Source organism: Vipera ursinii (assembly GCF_947247035.1).
Source record: "Vipera ursinii genome assembly, chromosome: 4".
Taxonomy (NCBI): domain Eukaryota; kingdom Metazoa; phylum Chordata; class Lepidosauria; order Squamata; family Viperidae; genus Vipera; species Vipera ursinii.
In genome coordinates, this window is record NC_139514.1 from 31,535,503 (window position 1) to 31,543,938 (window position 8,436).

The 8,436-nt window shown below is 37.7% G+C and overlaps 1 protein-coding gene across 3 annotated transcripts in view; it reads right to left on the bottom strand.

The window, feature by feature from the left end:
- Window positions 1-8,436, bottom strand: part of CMSS1 (cms1 ribosomal small subunit homolog) — a 171,859-nt gene that overhangs the window by 80,622 nt on the left and 82,801 nt on the right. The window lies entirely within an intron of this gene.

The window sequence follows — 8,436 nt, forward strand, 5'->3', positions numbered from 1 at the left end:
TCTTCATTTTGACAACGTAAGATTGATTCTCTAGCAGCTTTCAAACTCAAAACAGTTTTGTTCTAGTTTCATAAAATCAGTTAACATGCACAAAGTGTTTTAACATCTGGATTCAAGTCCCACCTAATTTTATACTACAACAGGTAATTTTATTTTGGGCAATTGAAATGTATCCTTTTTAATGTCCTTTTGCTTTAGGGCAGGGGTAGGCAACCTCGGCTCTTTTATGACTCATGGACTTCAACTCCCAGAATTCCTGAGTCAGCTGACTCAGGAATTCTGGGAGTTGAAGTCCATGAGTCATAAAAGAGCCGAGGTTGCCTACCCCTGCTTTAGGGGATCCTTTAGGGTACTCCTTCTGCTTATTGGCACTCTTCAAAAAATAAAATACAAAAATAAATATTTTATTTATTTATTTATTTATTTATTTATTGATGGGATTTATATCCTGCCCTATCTCCCGAAGGACTCAGGGCGGCTAACAGCAAAACATATAATAAGTACAGAGATCAAGATAGAAATAAAATTGATAACATCTGTGCAATAAATTAAATTAGAGAATTTTAAAAATAAATTAAAAATACTAAATATAAATTAATTAAAATGCCTGTCAGTCTAGGTCGGCCTGGTGGAACAGGAGTGTTTTGAGGCCGCGGCGAAAGGATTGGAGGTTTTGGGCCATCCGAAGCTCAGGGGGGAGCTGATTCCATAGGGCTGGCGCTCCCACAGAGAAGGCCCTCCCCCTGGGGGTCGCCAGTCGACATTGCCTAGCTGACGGTACTCTGAGGAGGCCTTCTCTGTGCGAGCGTACTGGACGATGGGGATTTGTTCCCGGCAGCAGATGGTCCTGCAAGTATCCCGGACCTAAGCCATGTAGGGCTTTAAAGGTAAGTACCAGCACCTTAAATCTCACCCGGAGGGCAACTGGTAGTCAATGCAGCTCACGCAGGAGGGGTGTAATATGGGAGTATCGGGGAGCTCCCATCACAACCCGTGCAGCCGCATTCTGCACCAGCTGAAGCCTCCGGGTGGTCTTTGGATTGATGCTGTTGAAAAATAAGGAATTAAAAAGCAATTCCCATATTTTATTTTTGATAAAGGTTATTTAGCATAAATTTGAATATCCTATCCCATGATATAATATCATCAAAAGTCTGTTTCTAGTATGACATAAGGGGTTCACAGTAGCCTAGTGTTTAAGATGCTGGGCTGCCAACTAGGTTACCAGTTTGAGATCAAGTAACACTGTTATGTGGTGAGCTTCCATTCTTGCCCCAGCTCCTGCCAAACTACCAGTTTGAAAGAATGTAAAATACAAAAAGATAAATAGGTACCACTTCAATAAAGGAGAATATTTGTAGCTCAGGGTTAATATGATGAATCCTTGGTGCTCTCTGAGCTTGGTTGTTTTCTTGAAGATGTTTCATTACCGAAACTATATGGGTTTGGGTAATGAAATGTATGCAAAAAATACCAAGCTACCAAGGACTCCTAGGTACAACTTCGGTGGGAATGAACATTCTATGAGCCTTGGCATATAGTGATGCAGACCACATGACCATGGAAATGTCTTTGAACAACCCTTCAACTACAAAACGGAGTTGAGCACTGTTAGGATACACCAGGGGTGTCAAACTCAATTTCATTGAGGGCCGCATCAGCATTGCGGTTGCCCTCAGGGGGCCGGTTGGGTATGGCCAGGGTGGGCATGGTTAGAGTGCATATGGCCTACTGGGTGGGCATGGCCAGCTCTACATCGTTCACATCAAGGGTGCCTATGGGGGCCTGGGCAGGAGTGGGACAAATCTGAGGGTCTCTGGCAGAAGGAGGGTCTCTGGGCCAGGGCCAAGGCAGTGGGGGCCGTTCCCTCACTGTTTCCAGGATGGCTTCGCGGGCCACATGAAACCACTTCATGGGCCAGATCCGGCCCCCGGGCCTTGTGTTTGACATGTCTGGGATACACGACTAGGCAGGGGAAACCTTTACCTTTACTATTAGTGTAACACAGACATGTCAAACACAAGGCCCGGGGGCCAGATCCGGCCTGCGAAGTGGTTTCATGTGGCCCGCAAAGCCTTCCTGGAAACAGTGAGGGAATGGCCCCCACTGCCTTGGCCCTGGCCCAGAAACCCTCCTTCTGCCATAGACCCTCAGATCTGTCCTACTCCTGCCCAGGCCCCCATAGGCACCCTTGATGCGAACGATGTAGAGCTGGCCATGCCCACCCAGTAGGCCATACGTACCCTAGCCCCACCCACCCAGTAGGCCACGCCCACCCTGGCCACACCCACCCGGCCCCTTGAGGGCAACCGCAATGCTGATGCGGCCCTCAGTGAAATTGAGTTTGACACCCCTGGTGTAACATATCTTAAAAATGTATTAATTGTGGTTGTTTTCTCAAACAAAGCAATTTTTGTATCTTTGAAAAGAATTACTAAGTTTCATCATGGAGCTTACATCATGGAATGCTATATTATTCAATATTCAAGTACTTCAATCTTCCCAACTCTTTCATTGGTTTTCGCACTGACACTTCTGTTTGCGACAGCAGTGAAAAAGAGAATCCTAGATGTGTTCCACAGGATAATGAAAATGAAAACGTATATGGAGCAGGATCATTGTCACAAAAGCCAGCTTAGAACATCGGACCACAAAAAATAAATTTACCACAATTTTACTTATCCATTTGCTCTGAAAGTCCTTCCAACTGTCTGTCTTATGTTGTGTTGCAGCTGGAGTTCAGCCCTTAGTTATATCTTATCTCATTAGTGTAGAAAGCTTTAAAGATATTTTATGGGTTGAAATATGGCAGTATCATCTTCAGTAGCAACTCTTCCTCAAGTACATTTGATATGATTATAATAGAAGCAAATCAATTCAAATACCAGCTGAAATATGTGTGCATATGAAAAAGACGGGCAATCTGCTATGCATATTAATGGATGGCTACTAGAACTCAATCCAGCATATATTTCCATTGTATTCCATTTTACTTCCTTTAATACAGCTTTATAATTATTAATAAAAAAGGAAAGAAGCATTATTTCCCTGCCCATCAGAATATTTAACATTTGTCTCAAAAGTACAGGTATAAAAAGTTAATTGTCTGATATAAGGAAATTCCTGAAAACTTAAAATTAGTTCTTCCTTTCCAAGCAAAACATATATATCCGACCTATTTATTGTTCCCACCAACCCAAGTGTGAATATCCATTAGGAACATATTAGAATCACTTCTCACACAGGACTATTTACTAGTTAATATCACATATTAACTCTTGGTAGCTTGCACTGAGCCCCAAAATGAAATAAAATACATAAAGAAACCAATAAAAATATAAAATATATATTTTATATGATACATCACTTTCTTTCCAAAACAAGGGTTAAGCATATCTGAACAACCAGAACTGATTTTCTCAGCCAATACTGTATCTGCAAGAAAGATACATATTTTTCACAGCGAACTCTATTGAACACCATTTGTCAAAAACAGATCTGCACAAAGTGCTTTGGAAACAATATTATTACTTTAAGTCACCACAATCTATTGAAAACACATGATTATTAAACGTCCTTCTACATTGTAATGACATTGCTTAATTTTATATCCACCATAAGGTCTCCTACTTACATATGGAAATATGAATCACTGTTTGTAATGGAAATAATGAGTTATAGCAGCTGCAACTTATTAAATAAAGAATTAGACTTACAAAAAAATAGCAATGCATCACAATAATTAATAATAGAGAACAAAGGATTCTAATATATTTTAGAGGTATACTCAAAATTACTATTTAATTGCATAATCTATTATTTCTTTCATGATTACATTTTAAAATTAATTTCATTTGTAATAACACTATAAATTTTAGAACAGCCACTAAAACTCTTATTTTTTTGAATAAAGGGTACAGGTTTTAATTTTTAGTTTTATCTGCTATTTGGTTTAATTATGAGTGAGAACAGCGAGAGAAAGAGAGGGGGGGTTGTGTGTTTGTTCACTGCCCATATTAATAAATACTTAATTGCATTTGCTGTTCAAGAATTAAAACAGTATTAAAATTACAGTACATCTGGACAGTGCTCTCAGGTACAACATCCAGTGTCTTCCCTACATTCTCTCTCCACCGCCCTGAGTCCTTCGGGAGAAGGGCAGTATATAAATAAAATAAATAAATAAATAAATAAATAAATAAATAAATAAATAAATAAATAAATAAATACATTAAATATTATGAGTTCCAGCAACATGTAATTCCAAACATTTCTATTCTTAGTATGATACCTAAATTAAAACCTCAAGAATCTGAATCATGAGCTTACATTTGTCCCACTAATTGTTTAGTAGATGTCCAAGAAAGCAGTGTTAACAAGACCCCGTAAATAATCCAAGCCCAGACAGAGGTAAACAAGCAACAGAATGGCTTGGTTTTCTGCCCACTAAGTGACTTACAATTCCATACAAAAGGCTGTTTTTCTTCTCCAAACTATAGCCTTATATAAACCTTTAAGAAATATCAAAATAACTTTGGGAATCATGGTCTACTTATTTATTTCAATGTACTTTTATCCTATATTTTCATTCAAATTGCTTCATCCAAAATGTTGGTCCAATGTGATTCCACCAAGTTTAAAGCCCGATGAAACTCCTTTTATTCAGTTCACATCAATCATAATTCTTAATTCCAAGACCCTGTGTTATAAGAAAATGTGTATTGTCATCTACCCTTAGGTAATTGGTATTTCATTATTACTGATATCTGAAATCATAAACCCATACATTTTTCTAATATGTATCCCTTTATTATATTTTATTACAGATATTTATTATTAAAGCTAATTATTTTTCCAAAGATTCTAACAAAAAAAAACCTGAGTCCACTTATATGATGTCTGCAGTTCAACCAGGAGAGGTGCCAGTTTTATATATGATTGAGAACAAAGATCTCAAGATTTAGATAGTAATAAATACTTGGGATGCAATGCAGAGTTTTGTTTTTAAAAAAGAGCTTGGCTTTTCTCTTAAATCTCAATGCTATCCTCTTCCACTTTTTCCTTCCCTTAAATTTAGCAATTTTATCTCTCTTTTCCTTGAGACAAACTTGATCTCTGCTTAATTTCCACTGCTTCCCAAACCAGGGCAAATTACATTCGCAAGTTCAGTGTGTTTCATATAGTGAAAATGGGGAAGGAATCCTTGAAGAAAAAAGATGAAGGAGTATAAGACCTGGAGGGTTTATAATAAGAAATAATGAAAGGCTTTGCATGCCGTTAAGACAATAGCAAAGTAAACTCTAAGAAGGCTTCTCAGAGGAATAGCTTTCCACAACTAAAATACCAATCTTAGCATTTGTTTTTGATAGCAATTTGCTTCACTTTTAATAAGAAGGAAACCAAAAACACCCTCAAAAGAAGATTTTAACCTATAGGTACCATATACAGACTGGATAAAATAAATTATTCCTAACTATATTTAAATTTTGTAGGTTATGTGATCCTATCATCCTATTCTGCTCCATGCAGAGCATAGGTTCCAGTTCTAGGAAAAATGCAAATGCATTTAAGGCAACCTAATATCAGGGAATAATAAAGATTATACTGATCTCCATTACAGTATAAAACATGATGACAATTATCACTTGATGAATTACATGAAGCCTCTTCTAAATCATAGAGGTTTTTACTCATTACACCAACCAATCAAATACTTGTAATACATAACTGCAGAGAAGAGCAACAAAGATGATTTTAGACTAGAGTCTAAAACATATAAAGAACGGTTGCTAGAATTGGGTATGTTTAATGAAGAGAAGGACTAGGGGTGACATGATGGCAGTGTTCCAAAATGTAAGGGGTTGCCACAAAGAAGAGAGGGTCAATCTATTCTCCAAAGCACCTGAAGGCAGGACAAGAAGCAATGGATGGAAACTAATCAAGGAGAGAAGCAACATAGAACTAAGGAGAAATTTCCTGACAGTTATAATAATTAATCAGTGGAACAATCTTCTCTAGAAGTTATGAATGCTCCAACACTGGAGGTTTTTAAGAAGAGACTGGACGGCCATTTGTCTGAAATGGTATAGGGTTTCCTGCCTGGGCAGGGGATTGGACTAGAAGGCCTCCAAGGTCCCTTCCAACTCCATCATTATCATTATTATTACTATTTTCAGTTAAGGAGAAGGAGGATCCAGATAAAGCAATTCAAAAAGAAATGTATATTTGACAAGCTATTCCTGCATTTCAATATAAAGGTTCAACTCTCAGAAAAATTATATCTTAAGCAGTTAGGCTTTGTCATTTTAAAAGGTTCTGTTTTAAACTGTTTTGAGAAAACTCAGTAATTACTATAGAACTTAAAGATATTTTAGCTATGAAGATAAAACAACAAATCAGCGAACACCTTGATGCAAACAAAGTCTTTACTAAAAGTCAACATGGGTTTGTCAAAAACAGATCATGACAGACAAATCTTATTACATTCTTTGACCAAGTGACAAAATTAGTGGACCAGAGGAATGCTGTAGATATAATTTACTTGGACTTCAGTAAGGCATTTGATAAAGTAGATCACAACCTACTACTTGATAAGATAGAAAAATGTGGGTTAGATAGCATCACCACCAGATGGATTCGTAGCTGGCTGACACGCCGTACTCAGCATGTGGTCCTCAATGGAACTGCATCTACATGGAAGGAAGTGTGTAGTGGGGTGTGCCCCAGGGCTCTGTTCTGGGCCCAGTGCTCTTCAACATCTTCATCAACGATTTGGATGAGGGGATAAATGGGGAACTCATCAAATTTGCAGACGACACCAAGCTGGCAGGAATAGCCAATACTCCAGGAGATAGGCTTAAAATACAGGAGGATCTGGACAGATTCGAACACTGGGCGCTATCTAACAAAATGAAATTCAATTGTGAAAAAAGTAAGGTTCTGCATTTAGGCAGGAAAAATCAAATGCACAGGTATAGTATAGGTGGTACCTTGCTCAATAGTAGTAACTGTGAGAGGGATCTCGGAGTCCTAGTAGACAATCACCTCAATATGAGCCAGCAGTGTGCTGCAGCTGCCAAAAAAGCCAACACAGTGCTAGGTTGCATTAACAGAGGGATAGAATCAAGATCAAGTGAAGTACTAATACCACTTTACAATGCTTTGGTAAGGCCACACCTGGAATACTGCATCCAGTTTTGGTCACCACGATGTAAAAAAGATGTCGAGACTCTAGAAAGGGTACAGAGAAGAGCAACAAAGATGATTGGGGGACTGGAGGCTAAAAGATATAGAGAACGGTTGCTGGAATTGGGTATGTGTAGTTTAACGAAGAGAAGGGTGAGGGGTGACATGATAGCAGTGTTCCAATATCTCAGGGGCTGCCACAAAGAAGAGGGAGTCAAACTATTCTCCAAAGCACCTGAAAGCAGGACAAGAAGCAATGGATGGAAACTAGTCAAGGAGAGAAGCAACCTAGAACTAAGGAGAAACTTCCTGACAGTTAGAACAATTAACCAGTGGAACAACCTGCCTCCAGAAGTGGTGAATGTTCCAACACTGGAAGTTTTTAAGAAGAGACTGGACAGCCATTTGCCTGAAATGGTATAGGGTTTTCTGCCTGAGCAGGGGGTTGGACTAGATGACCTCCAAGGTCCCTTCCAAATTATTATTATTATTATTATTATTATTATTATTATTATTATTATTATTATTATTATTTCTCTGCTTATTTGTATGGAGCTAGTACATTTTATATATGACATAACACAATTTGGCTACACTTAGAATTAATAGAATTATGTTTGTCTGAAAGGAAAAATTATAACTAGTGCTGGTCAAAACAACCAAGTTATTTATTTAGATTTGGATTTATCATTTCTGAACATAAATACTAAACTGGCAACATAATCTTCTGTGGTTTTTATATCCACTTCACTCCATAAGCAAAATTCTACCCCAAATGGGATATTCTTGTATTCCTACTAAGAGGGCTGTAGTGTAGCTTTTTGAAATCAAAGTCAGCTCAATCTTGCTTCTTAGAATTAATTAATTCTCAAAATACCCACACAGCATAATTACCTAGCATAGATTCAAGCATATTTTTATTTCAACCAGTTTGAACACATTATACATGGCTTTCTTTTAGCTATTATTATTTTTATTTATTTCATATCTGATGGTGTTTTTCTTTAAAATCCTTTATGGCCTTGTTCAGTCAGAGTACAAAATTGGGGGGGTCTTTTTAAATATAAGAACTTAGATATAAAGTAGTGGCATTATGAACAGATGCCTATGATAAACTCATAAGACCGTCTTCATGGGCAAAATATACATGTAATACAATGAACAATGCTTCTTGCATACAGTGCTTCCTGAATATGAAAACTTGATAGAAATAGCATTGTGTGGATTTATTATGGATTCCAGTGATAATCT